Source organism: Alligator mississippiensis, chromosome 6 (assembly GCF_030867095.1).
Source record: "Alligator mississippiensis isolate rAllMis1 chromosome 6, rAllMis1, whole genome shotgun sequence".
Lineage (NCBI taxonomy): Eukaryota > Metazoa > Chordata > Crocodylia > Alligatoridae > Alligator > Alligator mississippiensis.
The window spans coordinates 46,040,691-46,063,684 of NC_081829.1; positions in this window are offsets into that span (position 1 = coordinate 46,040,691).

Genomic DNA, 22,994 nt, shown 5'->3' on the forward strand with positions numbered 1-22,994 from the left:
GTGTTTAGTCCTTGGGATAATGGGACTGAGTATATTCTATTCACCCAAATCTGCTGATGCTCTCCAGACATACAACTCTGTAAGTGAGGTGCCTCTGGGCTTTACCTAAGTACCCACTCTCAAGCTTAAGAGCCAAGTGCTGGGGACAAGCCTGGAGCAACCTTATGGACAAACTTCCAGGTCTGAATCATGTTAGTGGACTCAGGTGGATGTACAGAGCCCTGTGTCCCTCAGGATGCACTGATGTTGCAGTATAAACAAATTCTGCATGACCTCCTAACCTCTGCCATTGTGTGACTATGTCTACATTAGTTTCTGCTCTCCAGGATCCTACCAGTTTTTATTGTCTCCTTCCTATCAGTGATGGCACTTATCTTTTGTGGTCCTGTGAAAAGGTTTGGTTTTGAGCCCCTATTATTGCCATTTATAGACTCATAGAAGTAGGGTCAGAAGGAACCTTGTAGATCATCAAGTCTGACCCCCTGCCTTGGGCAGGAGAGAAAACCGGGCTCAAATGATCTCAGCCAGATAGACACAAGCCTCCTCTTAAAGACCCCCAGGATAGGAGCCATCACCACTTCCCTTGGAAGTTGGTTCCAGATCCTAGCCGCCCTGACTGTGAAGTAGTGCCTTCGGATGTCTAGTCTAAACCTACTCTCTAACAATTTGTGGCCGTCATTCCTTGTTACCTTGTGGGGCGCTATGGGGAGCAGGGTCTCTCCCAAACACTGCTGGTCCCCCCTGGTGAGTTTATAGATGGCCACCAGGTCCCCCCTCAGCCTTCTGTTTTGAAGGCTGAACAGGTTAAGGTCCCGTAGCCTCTCTTCATAGGGTCTGCCCTGCTGTTCCCGGATCATGCGGGTGGCCCTCCTCTGGACCCTCTCAATGGGTCTATAGTTGCCCGGGTCCTCCCTCTTCCCATATACGATTATATAATGAATCCTAAAACATAACCAAACTGCAGCAGTGCCCATAACCAGCTTGAGGCCTCATGCAAATGCAATTTGCATTGCCCTAGCATCACACCTGCTCCCCCTACATTGAGGGGGGTCAGATGAGGGGCACAGGACCAGTCCACAGGCCAGATGCACAGCATAGTTCTGGCCCCAGGGGTTTAATCAGGTCCACAATGTCCTTCCCCTGCCCTCCACATCCAGTGCTGGTGACAGCCTCAGCAGTCACTCTGGGACTGAACCACATGTCATTGGTGACGTGTAGGGGGTGCACACGGGTGCACGTGCACCCCGTGAGCATGGCAGTGCACCCTTTATGAAAAGGCACTGCCAACATTGTTGGCGGCACCTGGTCACTGCTCACTGCCCCTGCTGCCCCCCACTACTGACGCTGCCAGTGGCATCTGAGGGCAGTCAGTGATTGCCATTGGCTGCCACTGACGCTGCTGGCGGTGTTTGTGAGTGGTTGCCTATCCCTGGTTAGCGCTCACCCCTTCACCCTGCCACCGCCGACAGTCCTGGCGGCATCTGCAGGAGCTCCCCCCGCTGGCGGCATCTGTAGGAGCTCCCTGCTTACTGTGCTTCTGCTGCCACCAGCACCACCATGCCCCCGCAGCCACCAGGAGCATGCATCATTCATGCCACATGTGGCACACACTTCAGTTCAAGTAGGAAGCAAGCTGCCCACAACATCTGCTCCAGCCAGTCAGGGGCAGGTGCTGTATGCAGTACAGGTTCCCAACTGGGTGGAGCAGCACTGCATGTAGTGCAGCATCAAATCAGTCAAAGCAGGTGCTGGCATGTGTGGGACCCACAGACCACCCCCCCCACCCACCCCTCCTCTCTGCATGCTGAATTAAGTGCCCATTCTGGCCACTCCAGAACTATGCTGTATGTGGCACCCAGTCTGGGACCCAAATTACACCTGGTTATTGTCCTCAGCCAACTGAAGTAGGTACTGTGTGCAATTCATGTGTTGAAGTGCACATTGTGGGTGTTAGATCCAGCATGTGAGTGGTGGGGTCCTGAACCCTGTCACATATGGTACATCCTGCATGAGTGCTGCCTGCAGCTTGGTTCCTGGATCAAGTGCTATGGGTAGCACATATCCTGGGCCCTGTGTGCAGGGTTGGTCTGGCATGCACCACGTGTGGGTTACCTGGAAACCCAGGGCCAGCACTGAGGGCCTGATCATGTGGCTCCCTAGGCTAGATTCAGCCCATGGGCCATATTTTGGCACCCCTACCCTAAAACAATGGACCCAAATAGAGTGACTTACTGCAAAATCCTCAGTAATTTATCTGGCTGCTTACTCTGTAGGATTCAGAGCAGCCAGCAGTTTGGGAAAACCCTTCTGGCACAGCTCCTGAAAGATCCTGGCTGCCTAAGGTTGAGAGGATCTGGGTTGGGTTGGGGCAATAGGTGGTAGCATCAAGGAAAAGAAAAAGCAATTTAATCAACTTGGGAAATTAACAACATGGCATTTTGAAGTATAAGCATATTCCTAGCAACAAGATTAACATCTGAATGTTTGATCTATATGTTAAATAGTTATGAGAAATCTAAAGGAAGTGTTCTAATTAGAATAGTCTTTCTTTCCTAGAGAATTATAAAGGATGGAAAGTTGGAATTACCACCAAGGAGGAGTATTCAGCACTTGTTTGTACCTGCAGGGAGTGGATCAGGAAAGCCAAGGCTGCAACTGAGCTCCATCTGGCTTCACATATCAAGGATAACAAAAAGTCCTTTTTCAGATACGTAGAGAGTCGGAAAAAAAAGCAAGGGTAACATTGGACCCCTGATGAATCAAGCGGGACGGCTGATAACTGACACCCAGGAAAAGGTCAAGCTGCTTCATGGGTACTTTGCGTCAGTCTTTCATCAGTCCAATGATGAAGTCTAGCAAGATGTCTAGCAAGACACAGGACGGCCAGGGTGAGAGTGTATTTATATCCAGCAGCAGTGTTGATCTAGTAAAGGATCACCTTGAGAGGCTGGACAACAAGTCAGCTGGTCCTGACAGATTACACCCTAGGGTATTCAAGGAGCTGGCAGGTATCATAGCCCAATCGTTGGCAAAAATATTTGAAAATTTGTGGTGCTCAGGTGAAGTACCTGAAGACTGGAAGAAGGCCAATGTGGTACCCATCTTCAAGAAACGGCAGAAAGTAGATCCTGGGAATTACAAGCCAATCAGCTTGACCTCAATCCCTGGTAAGATTCTCAAGAAAATGATCAAGGAGACCCTTCTGGATAAGTTGGCTGAGGGCAACATCCTGAGGGATAGCCAGCATGGGTTTGTCACAGGTAGGTCTTGCCTGACCAATCTCACCTCCTTCTATGACCAGGTGATGTATCACCTGGACAAGGGAGAAGTGATTGATGTCATATACCTGGACTTTAAAAAAGCCCTTGATCTGGTGTCCCATGACCTCCTCATGAAAAAATTGTACAACTGTGGCCTTGGCTACACCACTGTCCAATGGCTGGGAAATTGGCTCTGAGGTCGAACCTAGAGAGTAGTTGTTGATGGCAGAGTCATTATGGCACTCTGTGACCAATGGTGTCCCCCAAGGCTCTATCCTTGGACCGGTTCTCTTCAACACCTTTATCAATGATGTGGACATTGGTGTCAGAAGCGCACTGGCTAAGTTCACCGATGACACTAAACTTTGGGGCATAGCGTCCACACCTGAGGACAGGCTAGTGATCCAGGCTGACTTGGATAAGCTTAGTAAGTGTGTGGACACAAACCTGATGACGTTCAATACCAATAAATGCAAGGTATTCCATCTCAGGAAAAAAACCCTGCAGCATACTTATAGGCTTAGCAGTGCTATGCTTGCTAGCACCACTGCTGAAAAAGACTTGGGGGTCATGATTGACCACAAGATGAACATGAGCCACCAATGCAATGTTGCAGCTGGTAAAGCAAACAAACCCTGGCTTGCATCTATGGATGCTTCCCAAGAAAATCTCAGGATGTCATCCTCCCACTGTATTTGGCCTTGGTGAGGCTACAGCTGGAGTACTGCATCCAATTCTGGGCTCCGCAATTCAAGAAGGATGTTGAGTAGCTTGAGACAGTCCAGAGGAGAGCCACACGCATGATCAGAGGGCAAGAGAATAGTCCTTATGAAGAAAGGCTGAGAGCCATGGGATTCTTCAGTCTGGAAAAGCGCAGGCTCAGGGGGGACCTGGTGGCTGCCTATAAGTACACAAGGGGTGTTCATCAGGATCTGGGAGAACATGTGTTCACCAGAGCACCCCAAGGAAAAACAAGTACCAATGGTCATAAACTCCTACAAGACCATTTTAGGTTGAACATAAGAAAAAATGTCTTAACTGTCTGAGCCCCCAAGACCTGGAATAGACTCCCTCCAGATGTGGTGCAGGCCTAGTCTGGACTCATTCAAGAAATGCTTGGATGCTTATCTTGCTGGGGTCCTTTGACCCTAGCTGACTTCCTGCCCCTGGGGCAGGGAGCCGGATTTGATGATCTTTGACATCCCTTCCAGCCATAACGTCTATGAAATCTTTTAAATAAATAGGCTCTACCACAAATCTGTCTGTGATGTAGCACTCTCTCTCTTACCTCTTTTCTTTGGTTTCTGACAAACTTAAAGGCTTAACTAAGTAGGTACTGGCTTTTTCTGCTGGAGTGGAAAGCCATGAGTAACAGATTATTTTCTGCAACATGAACATTTTGAACAGTGAGGAACTAGACCTATATAGCTTAGAAGATAGTTTTGCTCAATTGAAGTGAGTGGGGCAAATGAGAAAATAATGCAACCCCATCAATGCTGTACGAGGGTGAGGTGCATAACCCTCTTCCTTGGGTTATCCTGAACCTCTCTTTTATCCTTTGATGTTGTGGCAGAGAGAAAAGTGCGACCCTCCCGCTGAAGTTGTAAGCACCTTTGACAGCAACTCATCTGAAACTTTTGACCTTTGATTTTAGGAATGAGTAATTCAGTTCTATACCAAATGCACACTTTAACAAAACTGCAGTGGGCAGGAAATACACTGTAGCCTAAAAGGCCAATCAGTTAGGAACTCAATTTAGGAAAATAGTTAAATGTGCTTTTAGTTGATTCATATTCTGGAAACTATTTAAATATGAACATAATTATATGCAATGATTAAGTCCTATTGAATTTAATGGCATAAACTTGTGTACAAGCAACGTCCCTGAATCATAGCCTAAGGATGGAATTTCCAGTATTGCTGTTGTTAGACTAATCCCATAGAGTAAAGAAGAAAGACTGAAAATTAATTTGTTACATGTAAGAAAATAAGAACTTGTTTACTATTGTAAGAAGCATATATTTGATTCTGATTTTGCTAAGCAGCACTTGCACTAATCAGCAGATACCTTTTGTGCAGTTTCCTGATTATATCCTCAAGAGAATGTTTCTGTAGATGCTCATATTCTCAGATATAAAATTTACCATGCCCAAACCAACAACTTTCTATTTAGCATGACTCTTTTGAAGTCATTGGAATTATACCAAGAATCTGAATAGAATAGTCTCATTAGCATACTGAACCACAAACCTTACAATTTGCAAAACAAAACAAACAAAAAAACCTGTCCGTTCCTCACTTGCCAGTCAAACTGTGATAGGAAAGAGTGGGATAGTGAGAATTAACACTCTTAAAAATATGTTCCTTTTACAGAAAGTACACTTAGTAGAATATTATTAAATACATTCTTGACAAATAAAGGGAATTTTGTGACATATTTTCCATTTTAAGACTGCTTCTTCATTTACTAAGTTGATTAAATGTAAACATTTACATTGGGTCTTCCAATTACATGCATGAAAACCAAGAAAAAATACTGCATGCACACCTGTGGATACATCAGCAACAGCTTTTCTGTTTTGGAAACACCGCTCATCACTGAAAAAAGAAAAAATAAATAAATAAAATTTAAAAAACTCCAAAGCTGCAATCTTCAAACAAAAGAATGTTGATTTAAATCTACTCTTGAAGACTTTAATGCAGTGATATTCAGCCTTTTTCATCCTGCAGGCCAAATGTGCTTCTTCAAAAAGGTCAAGAGAACCACTAGTGTAACTGGGGGTGGGTGACTGGGATACCAGTTCTGGCCACTATTTAGAGAGGGTGCCAGAATGTCAGCTTCAAGGAGCTCAAATGGTAGCAGTTGCAGCCAGGGTAGTACAATTACCATGGCAGTAGCAGTGGGTGTGTGTGGAATTCGTTCTGTCAAAGCAGCAGTTAAGTTGTACGGGTGCACTTGGCATTCCTGCCCCCGACTCTTCAGTGCTCAGTAGCCATCCCCCAATCTAAGAGCATATCTATTCAGGGTACTGAGAGTGCTAGTTATGCCTCTGAAGAGAACACTTTTAATGGTTGGGGCAGGCCATCCCATTCTCTCATTATTTAAGTGATATAAAGGAATGCAAACTTCCTGCAAGTCCCCCATGGGGAACACTATGGAATTAGGAAGTTCCCAAAGAACATAGAGTTGGGATAAACACAATAGTCACTGTACCTGCCCTTCCCACATTACCCAGCACAGCAGGTGTGTTAGAAGTGAGGAGTAGGACTAACTAGCATGTATTGTGCTCATGGGTGTCTGGTGCCTCTTGAGCCAGGGGTTCCCCAGTGGCTGATCCCACTGGACTGAAGTGGCATGGCCACTTTTGCTGGTGGCCCTTCGCCCCCTTGTCTGCTAGCTAACCAGGGAGCGCAGCCTGGAAGGGGATGCACCGATGACCTCAGCCATGTGCACGTGCACCCCCTACGCGTCGCCCCTGATTGTGCTTCAGCTGTTCCGACCTTGAGCATGATCCCAAGTTGAAAGCAGTTTAGAATTTGAGGGACCCATGTGACCACAGAATGGATGTACCTGCCCTGAATGATTAGAAACTTGGTTAACTAAAGATCCCCTTACCCCCTGGGTGTCAATGCCTGAGTTGTCAGGAGTAGTTTAAAAACAGCGGGGGCCACTGGCAGGGCATTCTGAAGAACAGGTACTCTGTTTTGGAACTCACACTCTCAGGGTCTGCCAGACCACATGGGAACATAAGGCTAGAAGGGACTTTTTGGTTTATCGAGTCTTGTTATAGAAGGTAAGCACTCTATATAAACCTTTCATAAACTGCTGGCAGATGACAGAACAAGGAGCAAAGGTCTCAAGTTGCAGCAAGGGAAGTTTAGGTTAGATATTAGGAAGAATTTTCTCACTAGGAGGGTAGTAAAACACTGGAACAGGTTATCCGGAGAGGTGGTAGAAACTCCATCCTTGGAGGTTTTCAAAACCTGCCTAGAAAAAGCTTGGGCTGGGATGATTCTGCCTTGAGCAGGGGGTTGGATTAGATGACCTCCTGAGGTCTCCTCCAACCCTAACTTTCTATGATTCAGGGGGTTGGACTAAATGACCTCCTGAGGTCCCTTCCGACCCTAAGTTTCTATGATCCTATGATCAAGCTCTGTCTTCAAATAGTTAGATTTTTTACCCCAATTTCCTATTGGAAATATATATCCAAACTTCACTGGTCTAATGGTTAGAAATGTAGAACTGAAATCTTTCCCAGGACTTTGAGGGCTGGAGGGGTTTTGATAGCAAGCTTGGAAGAGCAATTCCTTAAAATTTGGCCACATTATGATGTCTTCATTTACATTTGTTCCACAGGTAACCCCCATTGTTTAAGGGTATCTAAGCTATATGTTCTTTTTGGGGAACATAAAAAAGCAAGTAAATAAAATAAATAAGGCTGAAGAGTCATTAGATGTGTGGAAAATTAGCAAAGTTCCCCAGGAATAAGATCTCACCTTAAATCAGCAGAAATAAAATTAGCATTTCCCCATAAAAATCATTCTTGCATAATGTGGCAAAGTGGGGCTCTCCGCCTAGCCACAGTGCTAGGTTCCCCACTTATCTTTGGGCTCGCCTCCCACCTGACTCGCCTGCCATGCCTTGTTCTTATTAATTATGATGTTAATTAAGCGGGAGGCTGCCCATTTTATGCCCTGATGCCGGGGGCAATATCTGTGGCTCTGAACCTCCCCTACAATGCAGCCCATGCCTTGCAGATGGCATCCAGATGTTATAGTGCTCCCAGGCCTAAAGCTGGAGCAAGTTTAGGCCACGCCGTCAGACCTCAGTCACATGCACATTCATACCGCCCACCTCTCATTCAGGCCTCACACACTCCATCCTCTCTCACAGAGTGACTTTCACGCATCACCAACTTATGCCGCCTTGCTCCCCCTTGGAGTAGGCACCCTTTGGCCATAGGCTTAGCTAGTCTATTCCTTGGGTGGCAGACATACCGTCTGTTGGGCCTCTCACATGACCCTCACCGGGGTAGTGGCCAGCCAATTACCTGACCAGGTCTAAGCATGCTCGGACCCCTTCCAGGGCAACACTATGTGTATGTATATGTACTGGGCCCTTAGCCCTCTGGTTCCCCTTTACTGGGGCTCCCCATCTCTGCCCTCTTCACTCAGGGCTCCACACCACCCCCTTCCCTTGAGGATACACACCACCTTCTTCCCTTGAGGCTACTCATCTCTACCCCCCTCACTCAGGGCTCCACACTGCCCCCTCACTTGGGGGCCACAGGGCTTCGCTTCCCGGCGGGCTCAGGTGGCCATAGCCGTGCCTGGCCCCAGCTGTCTCTCTCGGGGTCTTGTACCCCCACAGGACTCAGGTGGCTGCAGCCATGCCTGGCCCTCACTCTCCTTCCTCAGGGTCTTGCACCCCACAGGGCTCAGGTGGCCACAGCCATACCTGGCCCCAACTGCCTCCAGTGTCACACAACCCACCGGAAGGTGAGGGCTAGAGTTAAGGCACCCCTACTGGCCTTTCACCGGGGTGGTCACTGGCCTGGCATTTCTTGGCGGCTTCCGCATCGCTGAGAGCCCCACCAGGCCACCCACTCCTGGCAGGGTGCAGTTTTAGGTCATGCCCGGGACCAGGAGCCTCCTAAACCATCCTCTACAGCTGCTTCCTTATCTCCACAATAATACACAACACCTCACAGCCAGGCAATGTTACTGCCTTCACAGCCAGCAGGAAACTGAGCTCTTTATATAGGCAGCCAGAGATCTAAAATGGCTGCCTTAATCAAGCACCTGCTGACTACTTAGCTTTGGCCTTAAAGTGGTAGGCACCAACAGTGCTCTGCCATACACCTTCCCCCTTTAAATGGTACCTAGGGGGTTTCCCCTGCTGCTCCTCCAAAGCAGGCTCCCACTGGAGCCTGTGGGAGCCCCCAAGTGGTGAGCACCCTCAAAGGTGCTCCACCACACATAAAAACAATAATCCTCTTTCTCTTCTTCTTCTGTCCTGCAGCTCAGAGTGCTTCAGGCCATTCTATCTGGGCCCCAAATCCCCTCTATAAAATAAGGATAATAGAACTACCCTATTCACAAGCATGTTGTGAAGACAAATGTATTCAAGACTGCATGGTGCTAAGTATTACGACCAGGTGACCTATCACCTGGACAAGGGAGATGAGATTGATGTCATATATCTTGACTTCAAAAAAGCCTTCGATCTGGCGTCCCATGATCGTCTCTTGGAGAAACTGGCCAATTGTCACCTTGGGTCCTCCACGATCCACTGGCTGGAAAATTGGCTCCGGGGTCGGACCCAGAGGGTAGTAATTGATGGAAGTCACTCATCGTGGTGTCCTGTGACCAGTGGGGTCCCCCAGGGCTCTGTCCTTGGACCCACACTGTTCAACATCTTCATTAACGATGTGGACACTGGAGTCAGAAGCGGACTGGCCAAGTTCGCCGATGACACCAAACTTTGGGGCAAAGCATCCACACCAGAAGACAGGCGGATGATCCAGGCTGACCTGGACAGGCTCAGCAAGTGGGCGGATGAGAATCTGATGGTGTTCAACGCCGATAAATGCAAGGTTCTCCACCTTGGGAAAAAAAACCTGCAGCATCCTTATAGGCTCGGCAGTGCTATGTTGGCTAGCACTATGCAAGAAAGAGACTTGGGGGTCATCATTGACCACAAGATGAACATGAGCCTGCAATGCGATGCTGCGGCTAGTAAAGCGACCAAAACGCTGGCTTGCATCCATAGATGCTTCTCAAGCAAATCCAGGGACGTCATTCTCCCCCTGTACTCAGCCTTAGTGAGGCCGCAGCTGGAGTACTGTGTCCAGTTTTGGGCTCCACAATTCAAAAAGGATGTGGAGAAGCTTGAGAGAGTCCAGAGAAGAGCCACGCACATGATCAGAGGTCAGGGAAGCAGACCCTACGATGACAGGCTGAGAGCCCTGGGGCTCTTTAGCCTGGAAAAGCGCAGGCTCAGGGGTGATCTGATGGCCACCTACAAGTTTATCAGGGGTGACCACCAGTATCTGGGGGAACGTTTGTTCACCAAAGCGCCCCAAGGGATGATGAGGTCGAATGGTCACAAACTACTACAAGATCATTTCAGGCTGGACATAAGGAAGAATTTCTTTACTGTCCGAGCCCCCAAGGTCTGGAACAGCCTGCCACCGGAGGTTGTTCAAGCGCCTTCATTGAACACCTTCAAGATGAAACTGGATGCTTATCTTGCTGGGATCCTATGACCCCAGCTGACTTCCTGCCTTTTGGGCGGGGGGCTGGACTCGATGATCTTCCGAGGTCCCTTCCAGCCCTAATGTCTATGAAATCTATGAAATTAGTACATTGGATTGCTCTTTTTCTTCCACTCATAGTTTCATAGTTTCACAGTTTGTAGGGTCAGAAGGGACCTTGACAGATCATCAAGTCCAACCCCCTGCCATGGCAGGAAAGAGCACTGGGGTCAAATCACCCCAGCAAGGTGTTCATCTAGCCTCCTCTTAAAGACCCCCAGGGTAGGAGCTTGCACCACCTCTCTTGGAATTTGGTTTCAGATCCTAGCCGCCCTTACTGTGAAGTAGCGCCTCCTGATCTCTAGCCTAAATCTACCCTCTGCCAGCTTGTGACTGTTACTTCTAGTCACTCCTAGTACTGCTCGGGGGAACAGGTACTCCCCCAATGCCTGTTGGTCCCCCCTGAGTAGTTTGTAACAGGCCACTAGATCCCCCCTCAGCCTTCTCTTGTGGAGGCTGAACAGGTTCAGGTCCCTTAGCCTCTCCTTGTAAGGCCTGCCCTGCTGCCCCCTGATCATGCAGGTGGCCCTCCTCTGGAACCTCTCTATGTTGTCCACATCCCTCCTGAAGTGTGGCGCCCAGAACTGGACCCAGTACTCCAACTGCGGCCTGACCAGTGACGCGTAGAAGGGGAGGATCACCTCCTTGGACCTGCTTGAGATGCATCTGTGGATGTATGACAAGGTGCGGTTGGCCTTCCTGACAGCATCCCCACACTGTCAGCCCATGTTCATTTTGGCATCAATAATGATTCCAAGATCCTTTTCTGCCTCTGCACTGAAAAGAAGGGAGTTCCTCAGTCTGTAGGTATGCTGCTGGTTCTTTCTCCCCAGGTGCAGCACCTTGCACTTGTCAGTGTTGAAACCCATCCTGTTCCCATCTGCCCACCCTTGTAACCTGTCTAGGTCCAATTGCAGCCTATTCCTCCCTTCTAGCATGCCCACATCCCCCCACATCTTAGTGTCATCAGCAAATTTGAATTGGGTGCTTTTTACCCCCTCGTCCAAGTCACTGATGAAGATGTTGAGCAGTGCGGGTCCAAGGACCGAGCCCTGGGAGACCCCACTGCCCACATCCCTCCAGGTCGAAAATGACTCGTCCACAACCACTCTCTGGGTGCGGCCCTACAGCCAGTTAGCAACCCATTTGACTGTGTAGGTGTTGATACCACAGTCCCCTAGTTTTTTAATGAGAATGGGGTGAGAGACAGTGTTGAAGGCCTTCCTGAAGTCCAGAAAGACTACATCCACTGCTACCCCTGCATCTAAGGATTTTGTGACCTGGTCATAGAAGGCCACCAGGTTGGTCTGACAGGACCTGCCACTAAGGAACCCGTGTTGATTGCCCCTAAGCATAACCTGCTCTGCTGGCCCCTTGTGGACATGCGCCAGGATAATTATCTCAAAAAGCTTATCCAGGATTGAAGTAAGACTAACTGGCCTATAGTTCCCGGGGTCCTCCTTCCTCCCTTTTTTGAAAATGGGAACCACATTGGCCTTTTTCCAGTCCTCTGGCACCACGCCAGAGCACCACGAGTGCTCGTAAAGCCGTGCCAGGGGTCCCACAATGACCTTTGCTAATTCCCTCAGTACTCTGGGGTGGAGGTCATCAGGACCAGCTGATTTAAATACGTCCATTCCCTCCAGAAGTTCCCTGACTAGATCCTCACTGACCCTAGGCCTGGGTGCGCCTCCCCCGGGGCCTGAGGGGGTCCTGGCGGATGGGCTGATCTGGTCCCTGTTGAGGAAAATGGAGGCAAAGAAATTGTTAAATAGGTTAGCCTTGTCATCTGGTGCAACAACCAGATTTCCTAGCATGTCTTGCAGAAGCCCCACGTTACCAGGTACCTTCTTTTTGCCCGCTATGTATTTAAAAAAGGACTTCTTCTTGTCCTTAATCTGGGTAGCTAGTCCCAGTTCCATCTCCACCTTTGCCTTCCTGACCGCCCCTCTGCAGCCCTGAGCTACTGAGAGTCTTCCCTGGTGATAGCCCCTCCCTTCCATTGGGTGTACACCTCCCTTTTAGCCAGGAGACGTTCCCGTATGCTTTTGGTGAGCCATGGGGGCTTTTGTGCCCTCTTGCCCCCTTTGACCCTGTCACAACCCAAGGGTGTGATTTTTGTTTGTGTGTGCTTCAGCATTGCTAAATTATTTCCCGCCACTCGTAGCTTTCTTTGCAGGGTGCATTTCTAGGTTGCAAAAGAGAAATGCACGGTGCAAGGAGTTCCTGCCATTCGTATACAGATTTGTGTCCCACTATTGGCCAGTTCTAAATTATTCCTATGTGGTGGCTAGCGATTGGCATGTTAGCTGTATAAGAGGCTTGAGCGATTTCCGCCCAAGTTGGAGGACTCCACAACCATCTGGAGAGAAAAAAAAGAGAAAGAGGAGGGCTTCACGTTTCATGAAGATCTCTAAGTGCTGCGGAGCCTATCGGATCCAGTGTGTCTACCTTAAAGAAGGCTGTAGGGGTCTGATCAGCCTCTTGCCTCTCCCCGTCGCCGCCTGATCCCTTGACGTACCCTTCCCTGCGCGCAAGTTCCACGGAGCCTAGCAAACTTCGTGTGAGTGTATTCAGAGCTCTTTGCTTCGAGTTACTTTCTTCGGTTGACACGACGGGCTTGCGGTTTAGAGCCTTCAACCGGATTGGGCTAGAAGGTTCACGGGAAGGAACTCTAGTTCACCTCTCTTCTTTTCTGTCTGTAACTGCAACTCAAGCAAGTTTTCCTGCCTGCACCGCGACCATCTTCGGTGTAAGTAAAATAATCTTAAATCAACCACTAAGCTTCCATGCCTAATTCTAGCGTGCCACCTACCTGCCCCGACCCGGCGTGTCCGGGCTGCTGGCCACAACTCGCCGCGCGAACCCCCCCCCCCCCGAGGGCCTCAGACCACTCCCAGCCCGCACAGACCCCTGCTGGGATTACCTCCCTTTGGGCATGGATGAACATCTCCTTAAGGATCAACCACTCCTCTTGGTCACCCAACTCCCCTCCCCTCTGGAACCTCAGTACTTCCCCAACTATTCTTCTTACCTCATTGAAATCCACCCTCCTGAAGTCCAGGGCTGCTGCCTTTTGCCACCTTGCTCTGGATGGTGAATTCCAGCAGGCAATGATCGCTGTCGCCCAGGTGGTTGAGTACCCGCAGCCCCCCCACGAGGTCGTCACCTGTGGCCAGCACCAGATCCAACAAGGTGTCTCCCCTGGTGGGGCTGTGCACCTCCTGAGTTAGATGGAGGTCCTGTATCTTGACTAGGAACCTATGTGAGCAGTCAGACCTGGCTGACTGCTCTTCCCAGCACATATCTGAAAAGTTCAGGTCCCCCATGATGATCACATCTTTTGACCTAACTATCTCTGTGACCTGACTTAAGAATTCCCGGTCTAGCTCTTCCCCTTGGTTGGGTGGTCTGTAGTAGACCCCCACCGTTAAGTCCCTTTCCCCTCAACTTCCTTCTATTCTAACCCAGAGCACTTCAGTGTGCCCCTCATCTGACCTTGTGCTACTCGTTGAGGATGTGTATTCCTCCTTGACGTACAGCGCCACACCCCACCTTTCCACCCTGTCCTGCCCCTCCTATACAGCCTATAGCCCTTGATATTCACTGCCCAGTCATGAGTTGGGTCCCACCATGTTTCTGTGAGCCCCACTATGTCTGGCTTGGTGTCAGCTAGCAGGAGGGCAAGTTCCTCCTGCTTGTTCCTCATACTACAAGCGTTTGTGTAGAGGCATTTGAGGCCTCATGAAGATGTGTGCACTGGCCTCCTAATCTCAGTACTACCTGGGCCCCTGTTGCTTACCTGGGTATTTGTTCTGCTCGTTGTCAGTCTAGGCTGGGCTGTCCTTGTGGGTGTCTCTTGGTTTTTTGGTTTAAGGCTCCATCATTTAAAAGCGCATATTTATTTTTATATTATTGGCTGGTTGTAGCCTTCAGCATCAAATAGCTGGCTAAGAAAACTTGGGTTTGTAGAGTACAGACAGCAAGTGTAGATAGCCCATCATAGCTTTTAGCGTGTAAGAGACTGATAGCCTGATACCAGGGAGAGGAAAAGGAGTTTAACTATCATCCTAAGCTAGGTTAAATTCCCATGCTATAAGGAGATAAACAGAAGTGAATGTAGAAGTGAGTTCCAACTAGAGAGAAGGAAAAGAAAGAGAGGAGGGGAACACAAGTGTCCCCTTTGTTTGGGCATGCAGAAAGTAGTTGGCATTCAAACTTATAGTGCAGCCATGGCCATAACATGGATGAATCAGCTATTTAGTGACACTGTAGTGTCCATTAGGGCTGTGCAAAGCTTTGAGTGCTGATTCGATTTGGAGGAGACTTAGCCGTAATCTCCAAATCTGAATTGAATCAGGGGACCAATTAAAAGGTCCAAATCAATTCAAAGCTCTCCAAATCAATTCAGAAAAGATTCAGACAGCTTTGGCAGTTTGAGCAGTCCCCACTCACTTATCATGCTGTTGGGCAATTGTTTAAAGGGCTGGGAGCTGGGACAGGTGGGGCAACCATGGAGGGGGGCTGGGAGAGGGGGCGGGGGTCAAGGGGCTCGTGGCAGAGCCCTCCATGTAGCGTGGAGCAGTGGAGGGCAGCAGGGATCACCCCCTGCCAGGCAGGAGCCAGTGAGTTGGGGCTTTTTTTTCCCTTAGAGCTGGAAGCTGGGGCAGGGCGGATCTGAGAGAGCAGGCGGGGATGGGGCCTGCGTGATTTGGAGATTTCGCTAATTCAGCAGCAGACAAATCTCTGAATCAGATTCGGCTGAATCAATTCAGGACAGTGATTTGAATCACCAAATCAAATCAGTCCCCTGAATTGGCTAAATCTGAAGCCAAAGCAAATACTAGCCACTTTGCACAGGCCCAGTGTCCATCCTATCAATGTTTCCTTGCATTTCTCAAACTCCCTCTAGCAGTGATCTCCCATAAACCCAAAATCTGTCCATAAAGCTTGGATTAGATCTTTGGACTCATGGATCCTTCTTTAGATAGATTTGTTCTTCATGGGTGTTATGAGATGGACTTTATGTGATAGGTTAGAGTACATTCATGTAAAAAGTCCCCTTTACTTACCCATATATCCTTTTTTCTGAAATCTGCAGCTATTATATGTATGTGGTAGAGACCACGATGAAAAAAGGGGGAAAAGAATGTAGAAAAAAAGAAGCAGTATGCCAAAATGAGAAAGATCCTGTTATTCTTTTCTTTGATCAAAATACTGGCCACACAAAAATGACCAGCTTAAACTAAGTGTGCCAAAGTCAACTTCAGCTGATGTTCTCTCTAGCCATCAGATTTCATATCTGCCCGCTTCCTCCCATTTTTCCCAATTGTATCCACATATAATGTTGTTTTATCCATTAAGAATGTGGTCTTCTACTTAGATTAAGTTTTCTGTGTAGTTGACATTTTATTCCTCTGCAGAAATATATGGGAATAAGTTAATATAGTTTACTTAACATAAATGGCACTGTACTGCATATATAGCCAAATGAACTTATAATCACTAAAATGGTTTGTTTTTTTCCTTTTACAAGGACTCAAATAAAGAAGCAAAAAGTCTTACTTTTTATTTTTAGTAGAAAACCACACCTTGAAGGGTGTTATTTTCAGGTTAGGGAAAATAAATAGAAACTAAACTGGGTACCTTATCATTTTCAATGAGACCTATGATTTTATTGTTTACTTGGGAGCTGAAAAAACACTGGGGTGCGATATGCTGTGTGATATAAACCAAAGCTAATTTGAGGGAAAGTAGATACACTTTATGAACATGTTGATTGAATTAATAAAATGATTTCCTACACTGAAAATCTACAGCTGTACATTTCATCAGTCTGAGCAAACAAAATCCCAAATCCCAAATGCCTGTAGCTGCCATTGGCTTCATTTTGAACTAGAGACACTTTTGAAAATTGGGACTGTATTGCCTAACTATACCGCTAGACCAATCCTGGGCTCACCTAAAATTAAGAAAACACTACCTACTTATAATCAGAGGTGAAATACCAGAATCCTTTTAGCTTCAAGCTATTCTTATGTGAATGTTGCCATCAGCAATGCCTTAAAAAAATCCTCCATATCAACTAGAAGGACACAAGAATGGATGAAAGTGTTTTGCCACAAGCGAACACCAACAGCATTGAAGTTGTGTTTGTACCACACCAGCTCTGTTGGACAGAACATGCCATAAGGATGCCTAACAACCAGCTTCCAAAACAGGCCCTATACTCCCAACTCATTGATGGTTACCACTCTAGAGGTAGGCAAAAGAAGAGATCCAAGGACACGTTGAAGGCCAATCTGAAGACATGTGATATTAACATCAGTACCTGGAAGACTCAAGCACTTCTCAGTATGGAGGCAGATAGATGAGATAGATGAAGGGAAAGAGCTGTGACCCAACATCACAGGATCTTCTCTTTGTTCTTGGAACTATATGCTACATCTGCACTTGAACATGGGCCTCCTCAGTTATTTAAGGACTCACCAGTGACTTCCCTATTCACTGGAAGACTGCCATTCTTGTATCGAGGACTGCTGCCACTGCTGGGTTTTGATATGAGTACTAACTTAGTCTCACTTATGGCCCCAAATGGTATCTGGGTAGTCTCTGGAATTACAAACTACATAGACTGACTTCTATTTATTTATATTGCTTTATAACACACACTCTGAACTCATCTGAAGGCACATACAACATTGAATGCAAACATAAAATATACACCTTTTCACCAGAAAGGAAACTGAAGCAAACTCATAGAAGGAATGAGTAGTGATATTGGCAATAGGCTTTGTCTTTGTTACCAGGTTCTGTGGTTATAATAGGGCTCCCCTGGTCTAACTTTCCTGCCATGCCTTTGATGAGAGAATTGAAGAAAAGAAGACTTAGGTGAGTAGCCCTTTTTGGAACACAAAAGCTGTTTACTAGGTCCCAAAGGAAAATATATAGTCTTGCTGGTCACCAAGAAACAAAGTAACGAAGTGTAACCGCCACTACGCCTCTCCACTTTCCCCTTTTTCTCACAGGTTCCCTGCACCCCCAGGGATGACTTCTCCTGCTAATAAACTAAGGGACTTCTTGCTTCTCATTTACAGGTTAGTCTCAGTGACCACGCCGCAGCTGCTGCTCCTGCCACAGCATTTTCCGTCCCCACTGGAACGCTGTCTCCGTTCCCAACGCTGGAATGCTGTCTCTGCTCCCAATGCTGGCCACACTGCCTCAGCCGAATATGTCGCAGCTTCTCCCTCGGTCTCCACGGCCTATCCCCATTCTGGTAAATATTTTCCCTTTAATTTTTACCTCTTTGTCGGCAGCCTCCACTTCTGAGGTTCTTTGGATCCTCACCCTTGAAGCCTCTGCACCCTTCGGTGTGTCCAGCCAGCCTCCTCATCCCCAGTCCCCCACCGGGGGCTTTCTACCTCCTGGCTTCAGCTTTTGTCAGTGAGTTTTCTTCTATTGTCCTGGGCAGCTGCGGGTGGCTGCAGCTGGGCACGGTTTCATTTTTGGCTTTGACCTGCTGAGGACCCCTCCTGGGGTAGAAAGTGTTTTCTCAGTAACAGGGTCTTCTAATCTCTGTTGCACACGTCTCCTTTGAGATGATCTCTAGTTTTGACCTGTCAAGGTTTTTCAGGTGCCTGACCTGTTGAGGGAATGACAAAAAGAAAAAAAAAAAAAAGAGAAAAAACCCCACGGGTCCTGGGGGACCTCCGAGTGTCTTGGGAAAGGTGGGTCTCCTTCAACAAAGAGGTTGTGTCTGTGTTGTCATCTTCAATGGACTGGGACAGAAAATCAAAGTTCAGGTTCCTCACTCTGGGCTGGTATTCTACTGTAAAAGAAAAGGGTTGTAAGGCTATAGTCCACCTCATGATCCTGGCATTATCAGTGTGGGCTATCCGTAGCCACCGTAATGGGGTGTGATCGCTTATCAATACAAACTTTTATCCTAGCAGATAATAATGGAAAAGCTCAACTCCCCACCTTATCGCCAGGCATTCCCTTTCAATGGTTGAGTACTGCAATTCAGCTGGTGATAGCTTTTTACTGGCGTACGCCACTGGGCATTCTTCTCCTTGTACCTTCTGGAATAAAATGGCCCTGAGGGCTATCCCGGAGGCATCTGCCTGTAGATAGAATACCTCCTGGAAGTTTGGGGTGTACAATACGGGTTCTCTGCAGAGTGCCTGTTTCGTCTTCTGGAACTAAGTCATGGCTACCTCCAACCATTATATTGGTCTCTTCTTCCCCTTAGTCATATCTATTAAGGGGGCCACCATCTTGAAGAACCCCCTTATGAATCTCCTATAATAATTCACGAACCCTAGGAAGGACCGAAGCTGTTTTAAGTTTTCGGTAACAGATACTTTTTGATGGCTTCAACCTTGTCCACTACAGACTTAATCTTTCCTTGCCCTACCAAAACCCTCAAATATTGGATTTCGTACTGCCCCAATGCGTACTTCTTGGGGTTGGCTGTTAACCCCACTTCTCTTAAGGAGGTCAGAATGGCATGAAGTTGTTGGAAATGTTGGTCCCAATCGGGTGATAATATAACGATGTCGTCTATATATGTGGATGCATAATTCTGATGTGGGGCCAGTACCTTGTCCATCAACCTCTGGAAGGATGCAGCTGCCCCATGGACACTGAAGGGCATTTGTCTAAACTGGATTAACACCCAAGGGGCCACAAAGTCTGTTTTTTCTTTATCTTGTGGGGCCATGGGTATATGCCAATACCCTTTTGTGAGGTCTAGGGTTGATATGAACCTTGCTTGCCCTATGCACATTAGAGCAAATTGAGCATTTCCTCAATTTGTGGCATAGGGAAAGCATCAAATGCTGCCATCTCATTAACTTTCTGGTAGTCACTGCATAATTGGAGGGAGCCATCTGGCTTCAGTACTATAACCAGAGGGCTCTGCCAGGGGCTATCTGATTCTTCAATAATTCCCAGTTTCTGCATCCAAGTTCCCCTTGGCCCGCCTCCCACAGGTGTCTCAGGAGTCATCTCCAGGGGTTCCTCATTATGCATCCTGGTGGGGTCTTTATCTGGTGCATGACTCCCTTACTCTCCCCTGGTTCTTTGTTAAATACCTCTTGGAACTCTGAGACAATCTGCTTGAGGTCATCTTTCTGGGGTTTGAGCAGCCGGTCCTGGATCTCAGGGGACCCTTCAGTTATGTCAGCGATGGTTGGATTGCCTATTGAGCCTACAGTTTCTGCCATCACCGAAGGCTGCATGAGACCTTAGTCTGTTTCCATTCCTTCAACAAATTGATGTGGTAAATTTGTCTCCTCCTCGCACGCTTTGTCCACTGGACCTCATAGTTTACTTGGCCTACTCTCCAGGTGATCCAGAAAGGTCCTTGCCAGTAAGCTAACAGCTTCTGGTTATTGTCTAGCAACAGTAGGAGGACCTGGTCGCCTGCCTTCAATTCTCTTTCTCATGGCCGCAGGTCATAGTGCTGCTTCTGTCTATCCTGATTCCTTCCCCAATTCTCTCGGGCTAAGTGCCTCACTCGTTCTAGCCTTCTTGAAATTTGGTTACCACCTGTGGTTCATGCTGGTTGCCTAAATTTTGTTCCTGCTACCCCTTGCACACCAGATCGAGCAAACCCTTTGGCCTGTGTCACAACCCAAAGTTGTGATTTTTTGTTTGTGTGTGCTTCGGCACTGCTAAATTAGTTTTCCCGCTAAATTGCAGCTTCTTTGCACAGTGGAGTTTTCTGCTGCAGAAGAGAACCCCGGTGCAACGGAGAATTTCCCACCAATTTGAAGCTTTCTTTGCATGGTGCATTTCTTTTGCATCTAAGAAATGCACGGTACAAGGAGTTCCTGCCATTTGTATGAAGATTCGTGCCACAGTATTGGCCGATTCTAATGTATGCACACGTGACGGCTAGCGATTGGCTTGCTAGCCGTATAAAGAGCTTGGGTGGTTTCCGCCCAAGTTGGAGAGAAATCAGTTGGAGAGAGAGCAATTGGAGTTCGAGAGAGAGAGAGAGAGCGTGAAGATCTCCGAGCGCTGCGGATCCTTACGGACCCAGCGCATTTCTTAAGAAGGCAATAGAGGCCTGAACAGCCTCTAGCCTCTCCCTGTCGCCGATAAATTCCTAGACGTATCCCTTCCTGTACGAGAAACTACCGAACCCGCGAAGCTTCAACAACTCCAGGGAAAAGAACGAATTGTTGTAGTCCTCTAACGAGGATTTAAGCAGAGCTGAACCTCGAAACTGTCCAGCCTACACCACGACCATCTTTGGTGCAAATAAACAATCTTTAAATCAACCACTACACGTCCGTGACTAATTCTAGCTCGCCACGAGTCTTCTCTGACCCCGCGTGCCCGGGCTGCTGGCCACAGCCCGCGTGTGCAAAGACGGGCCCAGCTCGCCCCCGGCCCGCACAGCCTGTAGCCATAGACCAACTCAAAGAGGGTGTATCTGGTGGAGGATTGCGGTGACTTCCTTACTGCAAATAGCAGGGGTGGTAATGAGTTTCCATTTCCCAGGGTCCCCCTAGATGCTGGCTTTGATCATGTGCTTCAAAGTTCAATTAAACCACTCCACCAACCCATGCGTCTGAGATGTTCTGTACACAGATGTTCTTAATTGCTTGACGCATAGGGTTTTGCAGATGCCCCTCATAATGCTGGACATAAATTTCCTACCTCGGTCAGTTAGGATCTCCTTTGGAATTCCAACCCACAAGATCCACTTGAGCAGCTCCTCAGCGATCTTGTTGGCTGTCACGGAGTGTAGGGGAATCACTTCTGGAAATCTGGTAGTGTAATCTATGATAACTAACACAAATTTATGTTGGGCACGACTCTGGGGAAATGGTCCTGCAACGTCCAGGGTGATCCTCTTGAAAGGCCATCCCACTAAGGGCAATGGTATCAGGGGTGCCTTTGGTTGTCTGATATCCACCATCCTTTGGCATTCTGGGCATTCCTTGCAATATTGGTCGACCATTTTATATATATCAGGCTGAAACACCAGTCTTTTAAGTCTGACCTCGGTCTTTTCTTTCCCGAGGTGTTCCCCATGGACAGAGTATGGGCAATCTTAAGGAGGTATCACCAGTTTTGGTGAGGGACTAGCAATTGGAAGTATTCTCCTCATCTACCCCCTTCCACACCCTATACAAGAGCTCTCTTCTTATCTCAAACCATGGGTACGTTCCAGGAGCCCTAGAACTTTGCTCGGGATTTGTTTCCTGGCGCTGCAGTCGTTCCCTGAGGATGTTGCTGAACAGTGGTTCGTCCTGCTGGAATTTCTTGAATTGGGCATCACCGATCACCTTGTTGAGGTTTATTTTCTCTTCTTCTGGTTCTGCCTCTCTTGGCAACCTAGCTTTGGTTCCCATCAGGCTCTTTCCATAAAGTTGCTCTCCCTTCTCTTTTAGCAGGTTACACATTGTCCTCTCTACGACCTCCCTCAGATAGGACCAATTGGTTCCCAGGAGCATAGGGCAGGGCAGGGTCTTGGCTAACCCTACTGCCAGTTTCTTGGTATCACCCATAATTGTCAGTCTTAACCTCCTCCGCTCATATGTGTAGGAGGCCCCATGGATGCACAGCATGCTTACCGCCTTTTCTGGGGTTCCCAGCTGAGGTGGCACAAAGTCAGCGCGGATCATCGTCTGTGTGCAGCCTGTGTCTACTAGAGTGAGTGTGATAAGCTTCCCCACTCATACTTCTACTATGGGTCGGTTTTGTTTCCACAGCGTTTCTCTGCAGGCAAAACCAAAAGATATGCCCTTTTTTTCCACAACAAAAACATGTGGTCTCCCTTTGGTCCCAGCTTCTGGGTTCTTGTCAGGGCAGCTTCACCCCTTTCATCCTTCAGCCCCAGCCACTGTTTCCGATTTCCCTTGTGGGACTGTCGCGACTACTCTTTCTCTTCGTATACTCTTGCCTTCCACTTTGGCGGTGACATAATCCTCCGCCAGTCTCAGTGCCTCTTCCAACATCTTGGGCTGGTGTCCTCTGACCCAATGCTGCATGGGTCCTTTGAGGTCTTGGAAGAACTGCTCCAATATAATAATATCCATTACTTCTGCTGTTGTCTTGTTCAATGGCTGTATCCATCTCTCCACTACATCCCTGAAGTTCTGAGCTATCAATTGGGGTCTCTTCTTGGCTCGAAACTTCTGCCTATAAAATTCTGGGGAGATTTCTAGTTGGTAGAGAATGGCGGCCATCACCCTGCCATAATCTAGGGCTTCTGTCCGGGTCAAAGACCAATATGCGGGTTGTGCTGGGCCCATCAACGGCCCTAGATGGGTTGTCCAGATCTTGTGATCTCATTTTGCAGCTGTTCTTTCAAATGCCTCCAGGAAGGCTTCAACATCATCTTGAGGTGTCATTTGTGGCAGCCTCCCCACATCTCCTTTGTGATGTAGCAGGGTTTGGT